The sequence below is a fragment of the Chrysemys picta genome, chromosome 10 (assembly GCF_011386835.1).
Source record: "Chrysemys picta bellii isolate R12L10 chromosome 10, ASM1138683v2, whole genome shotgun sequence".
NCBI lineage: Eukaryota > Metazoa > Chordata > Testudines > Emydidae > Chrysemys > Chrysemys picta.
Genome location: NC_088800.1, coordinates 17,380,923 through 17,393,198, shown reverse-complemented (window position 1 = coordinate 17,393,198; position 12,276 = coordinate 17,380,923). Strand labels below are relative to the sequence as shown.

At 40.5% G+C, this 12,276-nt stretch overlaps 1 long non-coding RNA gene across 1 annotated transcript in view; it reads left to right on the top strand.

Annotated features, from left to right (window-relative positions):
* LOC135973910 (uncharacterized) overlaps positions 1-12,276 on the top strand; it is a 60,685-nt gene extending 48,409 nt beyond the window's left edge. The window contains exon 3 of the long non-coding RNA XR_010590970.1: positions 11,910-12,276. This is a non-coding gene — a long non-coding RNA (uncharacterized LOC135973910). The remainder of the gene's footprint in view (positions 1-11,909) is intronic.

Below are 12,276 nucleotides of genomic sequence, written 5' to 3'. Positions count from 1 at the left end.
TTACTTAGGGCCTGATTCTGCAGTTGTTACTTGTGCTGAGTAGCACTTTTACTCACACAAACAGTCTCATTGAATCCAAATAGACTCTTTATGCAAATACTGCCCAACATGAATGATTGAGGAATTAGGCCTTCTGCTGCTTCTGCTTTTAATCAGTCCCTTCCAGGTTTCTCTCTAATTGTTTTTCCTTTCAGCATGTCTGTGTGCTGTTAAAGGAAGCAAATTAGCAGAGAGGGAGATGGGTGGGGGGAAGGTGTGTCCCTCTGATTGGACCCCCCACCCTTCCGAATACCTGCACAACTTGAACTTCTTCAGCAGATTAGACTCTTCGTGGCACACTTATAGTTGTGTCCCCACTGACTTCAAGCCACAGTGGCATGGGCTGTAGTGAAAGTAGGGGGAGGGAGGGAGGAGCTCTGGGGCCTTCCCAGAAGTACAATTAACATAGCTCAGAAGAGCTTTGAGGAAGAGATTTCTGTCTCTCATTCATAGATTCACAGATTCTGAGGCCATAAGGGATCATTATGATCATCTAGTCTGACCTCCTGTATATCACAGGCCAAAATAATTCCTAGAACAGATCTTTTAGAAAAATACCCAGTCTTGATTTAAAAATTCAGTGATGAAGAATCCACCATTACCCTTGGTAAATTGTTCCAATGGTTAATTACTCTCACCATTAAAAATTTACGTCTTATTTCCATTCTAAATTTGTCAAGCTTCAACTTCCAGCCATGGGATTGTATTATACCTTTCTCTGCTAAATTGAAGAGCACATTATTAAATATTTGTTCCCCATTAGGTACTTATAGATTGTAATCGAGTCACCCCTTAACCTTCTCATTGTGAAACTAAACAGATGTATAAGGCATGTTTTCTAATCCTTTAATCATTCTTATAAATAAATAATTAATGGAGATATCCCATCTCCTAGAACTGGAAGGGACCTTGAAAGGTCATCGAGTCCAATCCCCTGCCTTCACTAGCAGGACCAAGTACTGATTTTGCCCCAGATCCCCAAGTGGCCCCCTCAAGGATTGAACTCACAACCCTGGGTTTAGCAGGCCAATGCTCAAACCACTGAGCTATCCCTCTTGTGACTCTTCTTTGAACCCTCTCCAATTCAGTTTAAGCAGGTTGCCCTTAGATGCAGGGATCTGCAATCCCAGTGAAAAGGGAAAGTTCAGGAATATTGATTAACTTAACTGGGGAAAAAAAAGTCTAAAATCTTCAGTGGGGAAGATTTTTGTCCTGTCCTGTCATGTTGGCTTGTCTGAAACCACATATATATGCAAGGCCAGTAACCTAGAGCAGAATTTTGTCCCTGAAATATAATACTTTCAAGGGGATGTTGGACAGAGCTCTGGTCCCTGCTTAAGGGGATTTTTTCTGATTTCATTTTTTTGCAGATTGGATGTGGGTTGTGGTTGGGATTGGATTGGTTTCTGGTATAGTGGTGATTTTGCCCTCAGTTGATGCAATAAAATTTAACAGTAGATAGAACAGGGCATGGATGTCATATCTGACTGCATGGGCCTGTGGCCTGCTTCTGACCCCACACAGCAATGTATCTGAGGTCTGAGCTTTTCTGGGCAACCAGTAAGGGTGTACATTGATTGTGTGTCTGTGTCTGTGGTGAAATATGGAATTGAATCGGAAAAGAGGCAGTCCAAGAAACACCTGGCGACGCGACCTTCAGGCTGATAGCATAAAAATGGGCTATACCTGGAACCAGCTAGAGCAAATGGCCCAGGATAGAGGACTCTGGAGATCTGTGGTTGGTGGCCCATACCCCGATTGGGGTGACGGGCGTGAGTGAGTGAGTGAGAGCCTCTGAAAACCAAGACCATCAGAGTCTCAAGTTGGGCACCCAAAATCAGAGGCCACTTTTGAAAATTTTGGCCTTAATCTCTCCGTCTTTCTATTTCTCATCTATAAAATGGGGATAACACCACTCATCTATCTCACAGAACTATTGCGAGGATCCATTCATTAACCTACACGAGGGACTTGGGATATTACAGTGATGTAATAGAAAAGAAAAGTCTACACACATATTTAATCATTAAACAAATGAGATCAATGGTGAGATGTTTCACCGAAGAAGTGGTTTTTGAGGAGGGGTTTGCAAGAAGTACTGGATGGTGCACTGGAAGTGGAAAAACTTTCCCAAACAAAGGAAGTGATGAGGAAAAATGGTGTGAAGTGAAGAATAGAGGAGACAAAGCCAGGACAGTGTAGGATTAAATGTGAAAGGGATGTTAAATGAGCAATGTGGAATTTGGCTATGCTAAATTTATGGACTTTTTGTGTATAAATAAATTATCCATTCTTAAGTGATAGCATCTCTGTTTAACATGTACATGTGTTCTTAACACCTAATTCATCTGAGACATTATGCTTTAGAGTGACATGACACAACATGTACAGTACACTTCATATCTCCCTATTTGGATTAATGATATGCATGGGAGAGAGTGGTGGTGACTTCATCTAAATTTCTACAAAGTACAGAAAGTAAAATCTGAACCAGGCGGGGCATTATTCCTGTAACAGAAACAATGCGTCAACAAGCAGCATCGCAGTAATTAACTGCAGTATTTTAAAAAGGAGATGTTCTTCCAGGACTAGATCTAAAGTGGGATTATGGTCAGAAAAGTAGGTTTGATGTGATCCCTGCATGTAAACGAGAAGATGGGTTGACCCAAAGGTGTCCCTATCAGGATGCTGCCAGCACTGGAATATGGTGCTGAGATTTTTGTCTGGATGTAGATCTTTGTTCTGAACCAAAATGGTCAAAAATGTCACGGCAACATACATCATTGTGATATATCCACCTTCCCCCCGCATTGTCTTTCTGCCGGATGTCCACAGCACTCTCCCTCCCAAATGCCTCACCCACCATTGCTGTTTTTTGGGAGGGGGACCTTCAGACCTTCAACCTCCCACTAAGCTCTTCAGGGTGCCAGCTGTTTATTCCCTTCCACTGCCTTTTGACAGGTGCCATCAGGTCAGGCTACTGCCCTCTGAATTCATACCACCTTGCACAGGAAGCAATGGGGAGTGTAACAATCCATTTCCCACTCCTAGCTTCTCCTTCTGGAACTGTGGCTACCAAGAGTCCTAGTTCAGGCAGATTTGAGAAGTACAAGTCAGCTATGCTTTGTTTACAGACTCTTCAGCCCTGATGTGATGTGTGAGCCAGAAAGAACTTAGCCTGACTTCTAGATCACAGGGCATTTGCTGTGCTAGCAATTACGATAAACATCTCTGTGCGACCTCTCCTTTGAGGTGCTGAGCACCCCTAGCTCCTGTTGTAGTCAGTGTAAACTGGTGTGGGTGGGCGGGTACTTTGCAGGTTTCAACTCTTTATACTGTAAAGTGAGCAAGTCTGAGTTATTGAAAGGCAATAAAAATGAAAGCCTCCAATGCCATTTTCAGAGTCACTTCTCAGTGACTGCCTTTAGTTGTGCCATGCTGCACAAACCTGGATGGCAGCCGTTCCTTGTTACTGGGATTGGAAATTAAAACAGATCTACTCAAATCATCTGACAATTCCAGCAAGCTTTAAAATGCTTTAAAATCTAACAAAAAACATAACCAGGGCCCACAGGTCAGTACCATTTTTTTTCAAAATAATCTTTAATTACTTAGTGTCTTTATTTGCTTCTTTCCCCTCCCCTGAGCTGTGTTACTTTGGTGTGCTCAAATCTCTATTGACAGGTGTGGGAAACTATTAGACCAGAAAGGACTTACTCCTGCCCTCATTACATCCACGTAAGCCTGTTAAGGTCAATGAGGTGGCAGGAGTGTAAAAGGACAAAATCCTAGACCAGAACATTTCAAAATTTCTAGTTTGTTATGGTGATAAATATTTGCAAAAATACTTAAACTGTGCTAACATGAACAAGGAAATGGCTTACCTGCCTCTCTCCTTTTTCATAACTATGGCTTTTGTTTAAATCTTCTCATTATTTTCTTCAGCTAGAGACTAAAGAAAAGTGGATTCGACTGTATCTTCAGACAGTTATGAGACTTCTTAGCATAGTAATCTGTACTGATCATAGCTTACGTGTCCACACACAGTCCACTATGCAAGACTTGACCTCACCGAGGCTGCCATAGTAACACTTATTCCATAATGCTTGGAAAACCTGCATTTCATCATAAAGGAAAAAAATCAAAACTTGTATGATTCTGAACCTAATTTCAGGAAGTAGAAATGAAACTTTGTCTCCTTCATTTGTTGGTACAAAGAAATGCCAGTATTTCATTATCAGGACACTATTTTATAAGGACACTATTTCTTCTCTGAAGTCGGAGAAGATTTTTCTTTCTGGGTGAGATTCACTTACTCTGGATTGCACAAAGCTCAAGTGAATATGTGCTAGAATCCACCCTTAATACTCACTCTAACTCAATAACTCTCAGTGGCTTCTGTTCCAGCCCAGGGCTCCACACATCCTGGAATGAAGACAACATTATCATCTCTCTCTAAATCCCATCTGTTTTTATTTTTTTCAGGAGAGAGGGGGGAAATACTAAGGGTTCAGTGGGCATTGGAAAGAGCCAATTCCTTAGTATGCACTATTGATGAAATTGTTCTCTAAATGAACTCTGGTAAAGATAGCATTTTCAAAATTCTAAATGAAATAACATGTATACAAGCAACGCAAGATGAGTGCACATTGGGATGATAGGGCCAAATAAACACTCCTTAAATGAAGCATGTGATTATCGGACTTTCAGTAAAACTGAATTAATCACACATGAGACCATTGCCACTAACCAGTAGGACATGAGATCTGAAAAAAAATAGCGCAGGCAAGTAAATGACAAGGTTTAAAATGTCATTTGCTTTGGCAGAATAACCAAAATCTTAACACTTTCCCACAATCAGTTCCAAAGGAGCATAGGATTTGTTGTGCTGTATCAGTCTATTGCTCAGTTACATCTGGTATTCTTCCCCTGGCAGTTGAAAATTCCTGATGTCTCCGAGGAAGGTTTAAAAAAAAAAATAATTAAGGGCAAGAACACCCCAAAGAGAGAATTCTGAGATTCCTTTTGCAACATTTCTTCAAATTATTGTATTGGGGAGTAGGGTTTGCTCACTGGCCTCCTGCAAAACGAATAGGGGATTTTACCCCCAAACCACATCAATCTCCCGGGATCTGCTCAAGACCCAGGACTAAAAATACAGAGGACTGGAGCTCTCTCCAGCTCCCTGAGGGGAGGGAGCAGGCCATGATAATGTTGGGCTAAAATAAATCATAACTCCTCTTTATTACTGTTGTCTTTCACCAGTGCAATGAGGGATCAAATTCATCTGAAGTGCATAAATACAAGAAGGCCCAAATTTGTTCCCATCTTAAGCATGTAAAATCATTAAAGGAGGCACATTGTGTATTTGTCCTGTTAATATGGACATGTGCGAAAGGCACAGGTGTGTTTGAGAGTCTGGACCTAAGTATTATGGTCCTCACTAACCCCTCACTTCCCCCTACACAATTGGAAGCATCTGTTCAAAAGAAAGCTGGGAATGAGCTAGCGCAGGTGACGTGTACGTGTAGCATGGGGTTAAAGGTTTTTTTAATGGAGATATCCCATGTCCTAGAACGGACCTTGAAAGGTCATACGAGTCCAGCCTCCTGCCTTCACTAGGCAGGACCAAGTACTGATTTTGCCCCAGATCCCTAAGTGGCCCCCTCAAGGATTGAGCTCACATCCCTGGGTTTAGCAGGTCAATGCTCAAACCACTAAGCTATCCCTCCCCCCCAAACTCCTGACATAATAGTGATGGAGAAGCTTGTATTTCTGCTGCTTTGGCACATAAAAAAGGCTTAAGGTATTTGTTCCTTCAATGCTTTTCAGAATAAATGTTCACCTTTAAAAACTTGCAAACATGCGGTTAAAAACAATTTTTTTTTTCCTGAAATAGCCTGAAGGATAGAGCCATTGATTATAATGAGCAGACAGATTTGGTATTGGGGTTCTAGGTTCTCTGCATTATTTTTTCATTGGGTGATTTTGTTTCCTCCCTATCAGTAGTGCATGGCTTTAGTGATCAGCAGGGACAGTAGTGTTCGTGGCAATTTAATTCCTTGCAGATGTGGATCTGTGGTGACAGAAATTGCCTGTCGTTCTTGCAGTCTCTCAACATCTGCTGGGGTAGAAGAGTATGTGGAACAATAACTCTCCAGCAGATGCAGAACTGTTGGGACAGTAGTGTCTGTGGTACGAAAATTTTACCAAAAAATACAGATTTGTGGGGACAGTAGTGTCTGTGTCACACAAAACTTTCCAGCATCTGCTGGGACAGTAATGTCTGTGTTATGTAAACGCGCTCTGCATCTGCTGGGCCAGTGAGAGAGAGAGACGTATTGTATATGTCCAATCTTAGATGTGCAAATCTCCTCTAGTGCCAGTTTCTTGTTCAGTTACTTATGCAGAGCTAAAACGAATCATCCAGTGTAGGAAGAGTTACAGGTACAGAGAAATCTTTATACAGGAAAAACATTATCTTTCAACTACCCAGAAAGACTGCTCAGTTTTCTACTAGTAAAGTATTAATTATTAATGGCATCATTCCCCTGAGCAGCCTGCTTAACGCCAATGATATTCCTGCTGCCATAAATGCTTTGGGGCATTGAGAGTTTCACAAAAGTACATTTCTTTAGAACTGACGTGTGCCCATATCCAGCATTCTGACCTAGATCCACATTTCAAACACTCCTAAATTCAGGGCCGCACAGATATAGGGTTTGGGTTCAGGCCCACATCTACTTCAGACCTGGAAAAGTGTCAAGAAGGACCAGTCCCAGTAGAGTGGCATTATAGTTGGATATACACAGGCTCAGGGGCTCCCTGCTCCCGCCCCCTGATTATATATTGTGCAGTACGTTACCTAGGCTTTTTAAAATAATTTTTTGTGTGGCCACCGTAACTGATGAACAAATCTTCTCAATTAACATATAATCCTTCCCCACCTATATATGACTGAACTTCAACCTAAAGAGCAGTACTATGGCAAGAATTAGATCCTATCAGGGCAGTACTGGAATTAGGGTCATTGTCACAGCATCTCTTACTATCAGTAGTACTGCAGTGTGCCTAAAGAGCTAGGCACTGTACAAACATATAACAAAAAGATGGTCTTTGCTGCCAAGCGCTTGTGCTCTAAGCAGGAATAAAGGCACCATGATATTCTGCATTTCTTGACAGACTCTTAAAAGTGGTGGGGAGGAGGGAAGAAAGCAAAGGTTTTTGCATGTGATATCACCATAAGTGTGACCTACAATTCCAGAGATTAAAACTGAGGAAAAGACTGAGCTCTGCATAAAAACACAAAGACAATTCTTTTTTTTTTTCCTGTTAAAGCAAAATCTATTATTACTTATTGTACAATGCCCAAGAATGTGGTAGGTGCTCTACAGATTTGGGCCCAAATCCCGCACTAGGAGAGGTTAGAGTAGACCCTCCCATGGCTTTGGGGAGCCCCAGGGCTTTCAGTGGGACTTCCTAAGGGCACAGGGGCCCACGCTGGCAGCTCCAAACACAAGAGCAGGGTCTTAGAATTGTGCCATTCCTCAGGGGTCTCCAGGGGTGTGAGAGGCACCTCACCACTACCTGCTCTTGGCTGTGCTTGCTGTGGATCAGCTTCCTAAAACCAACAGCCTCTGGCAACACAAGCATGACCTTCCAGGTCTTCCCAGGCCTTGCTCCCTCTGTGCAGTTAGTGAAAGGCACCTGCCAATTCCAGAGCCCTCTCTGAGCGTTCTTTGTCCATTCCCTTCATCACTGAATACTCACAGAACTACCAGGCCAGCAGTTCCCAAAGGAACAATATATACACCAGCTTGTAAGATTCAGCTCAGGACCAGCACTTGGCTTAACACCACAGCACTGAGGTATATTTATAGTGAAAACAAGAATAAGTTTATCATCAAATACTGGATGCAGGAGATAAAAAAGGATATTGGAAACTAAAGTTTACCTATACAACAAAATTGTAACATGCTTTCTAGAGACTAAACGTAAGTAACAGGTTAACCTTCTGTCTAAAAAAGTTTGTTACTCAGAGTCCACTTCAGCATTTTCAACCAAGGCTGGTTGAAAGCCCATTTTGGTGAATGCAAGCACTCTGTCCATTTACTTCCTAAGTGCAGGATACCAGAGTGTCTGCTTTGACTTCCAGAAATACCCCCAAAAGTTTATTGTCTGTACTCTTAGACGGGATAACTCCCTGTGGTTTGCTTTTTCCTGTGTGCTGCTTCCCTTTTGACTTCACATCTCTTTAACATTTGACTTTGTATATAAATGGGCATCTGTTGTGTTAGCTTACAATGCTTAATTTACATCCCGACATAGAGATACACATTTTTTATTTCCTGTTTGGAGAAAAACTGGTTTTTCACCTTTGTCCGTTACTAATAACTGGATACAAACTTTAAAACATAATTCCAGTCTATATATATACATATCTCCTTACATAGTATCTGTATATACATTTCACAATGATATTAATGATCAGTATAACACTGGCTTTGAGACCTCGCATAACATTCTTTGGTGAATTAGAATGTACACCCCAGACTCGTTAGATTTCTGTAACCTCTCTGAACCCTTTGCCAGTTGGCATTCAGAGGTTCTTGGGTCCCAAGAATAAACCAGATTCTTTGCCCAAGGAACTTGGAAGCTAAGTGCCTGATCCTGCGTCCCTGATGTACGTGAGTGCTGCCATTGATTTCAACAGGACCACACACAGGAGTAGGGGTCTGCAGGAATGGGCCCTAAATAGACAATATACAAAGAGGGGTAGAGGGGATTCCCCCTTTCCTCGTTTTTAACCCCTTGCCAATATTGTTGTTACATTCTCCTTTACTTAAATTTAGTACACATTAATTTACTACATTCTTCTGCTTAAACTACAATGTTCAAAGTGAAAAATGAGGAAAATGTTACATGATGGAGGCCTTTTGAAACTTGGAGAGAGTTTAAAGTAAGCAGGCAACCTGGGTTGCTCGTTTATGTGTTATTGTAAAGGTGCATTTATCCTTTCAGAATTAACAGAGGGTCCTGTGGCACCTTTAAGACTAACAGAAGTATTTGGAGCATAAGCTTTCATGGGTAAGAACCTCACTTCTTCAGATGCAAGTCAGAAGTGAGGTTCTTACCCACGAAAGCTTATGCTCCCAATACTTCTGTTAGTCTTAAAGGTGACACAGGACCCTCTGTTGCTTTTTACAGATTCAGACTAACACAGCTACCCCTCTGATACCTTTCAGAATTGGTTTTCATGTATTTTCATGTATAATCATATTAAGCAAAACTGTAAGTTTACAAGGCAATTACAAAACCCTGACAGTTGCTCTTAGCCATGTAATGGAAAATGCATATAAAGGAAAATACAGTATATGATTCTTTTTTTAAAGTGTGTGTCTCAGCTTCAATCTTCTGAAACCAAATCCATGCAGGAAAACTGTTAACCTGAAGACGTTTATATATAACATATCCACATATCTATGGCAGGAGGAGGAGGAAGGACACAGCTCTATTTTGTTTAATGTGATTCCAAACTGATAATGTGGTAGTGTGACCATTACCAGCCCACCGCCTTTCTATGGTTTGGGGATTATTTTTGCTCTTTCAGAAATTGTCCTAAAGGGTTACTTTTAATTTGGAAAAAGAGTTCTGAAAATTAAAGGAAAGCGAATTATGTAAATAGGGAATTCACAAAACTGAAGCAACTGCTCCGTTTCCAGTTGCTTTCTTATAGTTTATTTCCACAACAGTATAGTTTGAAAAATCTCTGCACAAACCACAGTATAAAGTGTTTGGAACCCTAAGAATAACTTGTGGATAAATGACTGGATCAACATTTACAGTTGCAGTTAGTTAGATTCTGGGATGAGCTGTTTGTAAATATCTAGAACTGTCCAAGGGTGGAGTTAACATCATTAAAAGAAAATAAATTCAGACCCAATAATATTCTGTGATTTCACTGTCACTGAATGTAGGTTAATATGGTATTCAATAATAATCCTGACATATATATTATTGCATATTTTAAGAAATGGTGTAACTTGTTTGACTACAGATTGCTAATTGTTGCAAGCTCCTTTGTATGTGTTATGGAACTGCATATGCAAATTATGAACAAAACTCATAAATTGACTATCTGGCCCACAGTGCTTTGGATATTAATTTGCAAGATTATTGCAAAAAGACTTTTTCAGTAATTGCACTAGCATAAAATACAATATACATGTCGTGTTGTCTTAATACACTGGTCTACAATTTTTGAGAAGTCGTCTGCTTCAGAGATAAAATGTGCTATTTATTATGTATTTTGATGTGCTGAATTCAAATATGACAATTAAAACAACTGATTGGCTACTGTTTCTAAGATATTTAAGTTTTTACATTGTATGTCTATGTATATTGTGTAGATAGTAGAGTTTTAATCGTAAATTGTAAACCTAGTTTTTTCATGTGTTTATGGTTGCTTTACATGATAATATTTCACCTGTCCTGTTTATGTAACACTTTAAAAATCAGCAGAAGGGTTATATAAATAAAATTTATTATGAAACAAAAGGCAAAAAACTATTATGTACATAGTTTAGTCCTATTCAGTGTCCACTCGGCGCTTCTTGGCTTGTCTCTTGTATTCATTAAATGGAGCATCTCTTGTCACTGTCCAGCAATAGTCTGCAAGCATTGATGGGCTCCATTTGCCCTGATAGCGTTTCTCCATTGTTGCAATGTCCTGGTGAAATCGCTCGCCGTGCTCGTCGCTCACTGCTCCGCAGTTCGGTGGAAAAAAATCTAGATGAGAGTGCAAAAAATGTATCTTTAGTGACATGTTGCAACCAAGGCTTTTGTATGCCTTGAGGAGGTTTTCCACCAACAACCTGTAGTTGTCTGTCTTGTTGTTTCCGAGAAAATTTATTGCCACTAACTGGAAGGCTTTCCATGCCGTCTTTTCCTTGCCACGCAGTGCATGATCAAATGCATCATCTAGAAGAAGTTCACGAATCTGAGGACCAACAAAGACACCTTCCTTTATCTTAGCTTCACTTAACCTTGGAAATTTTCCACGGAGGTACTTGAAAGCTGCTTGTGTTTTGTCAATGGCCTTGACAAAGTTCTTCATCAGACTCAGCTTGATGTGTAAGGGTGGTAACAAAATCTTCCTTGATTCAACAAGTGGTGGATGCTGAACACTTTTCCTCCCAGGCTCCAATGACTGTCGGAGTGGCCAATCTTTCTTGATGTAGTGGGAATCTCTTGCACGACTATAATAAGAGAGCACGACACTGTATGATTTCTAGAGCTGATATAGGGCAATTTGTTAGCAGAGTGATGTAAGGTTCGTTATGATTGCATCATCCATGACTTCTAGGAATAACATGATGCAATTCATATGTATGACGCAATACCAACTTCAGATTGCGTCATTCATTGTTTTGCCTAAAAAGCAAGTACTGTCCAAACCCAGTCATAGATTTATTCATAGATCCAGTCAAAGATGTATTTTAGTCATTTCTGGTTTAAATTGAAATCCCTTCCCTTTACAACTCGCTTATCCTCCACCATTCCCAAGTCAAGGGTCGTATATACTGACCCAATAGCATATCTTGAAAACTAGAGCCAATCAACAATTTTAAGCATCATTTTCATTCTCAGTGACCCAGAATTAGTAAAGTTTGACTACATTTATTTCAGAAGCATTTTGGCTGTAGAGCAGTGATATACATGGAGTCAGAGGGGATGGTTTAGAGGTGTAAATCTGGGCTTTATTGGTTAAAATGCCTGCATTGAGATACGGTACTGTACTCTTTAAGATGAGACTTTAAAAAACGGGATGGACATTAGATCCTAATGTTATTAATGATTTGTATTTATAGGAGTACCCAGATGAATTCAAGGCTCCATTGTGTTAGGTGCTGAACATTTACATAGCAAGAGACAACTGCTGCCTCAAAGAGCTTACCATCTAACTAGACAAGACAAACAGCTGGAGAAAGCAAGTATTAACTCATCTTACAGATGGGAAATGGAAGCACAGAGAAGCTAAAAGGGCTGAGAATGACATTCTGCCCTCCGCACTGCCCACTCACCAATGTGCTTGACCAAAATGCATCCTCCCCTCTTGTAAACTGGTTGGTTGCTGCATTTACCCCAAAGGTAGGTGCTTCCCAATAATTCTGTATGAATAGAGTTTTTAAGTGCTTTAGAATTTTATGGAATGAAATAAGCTATGCACATCAAAAA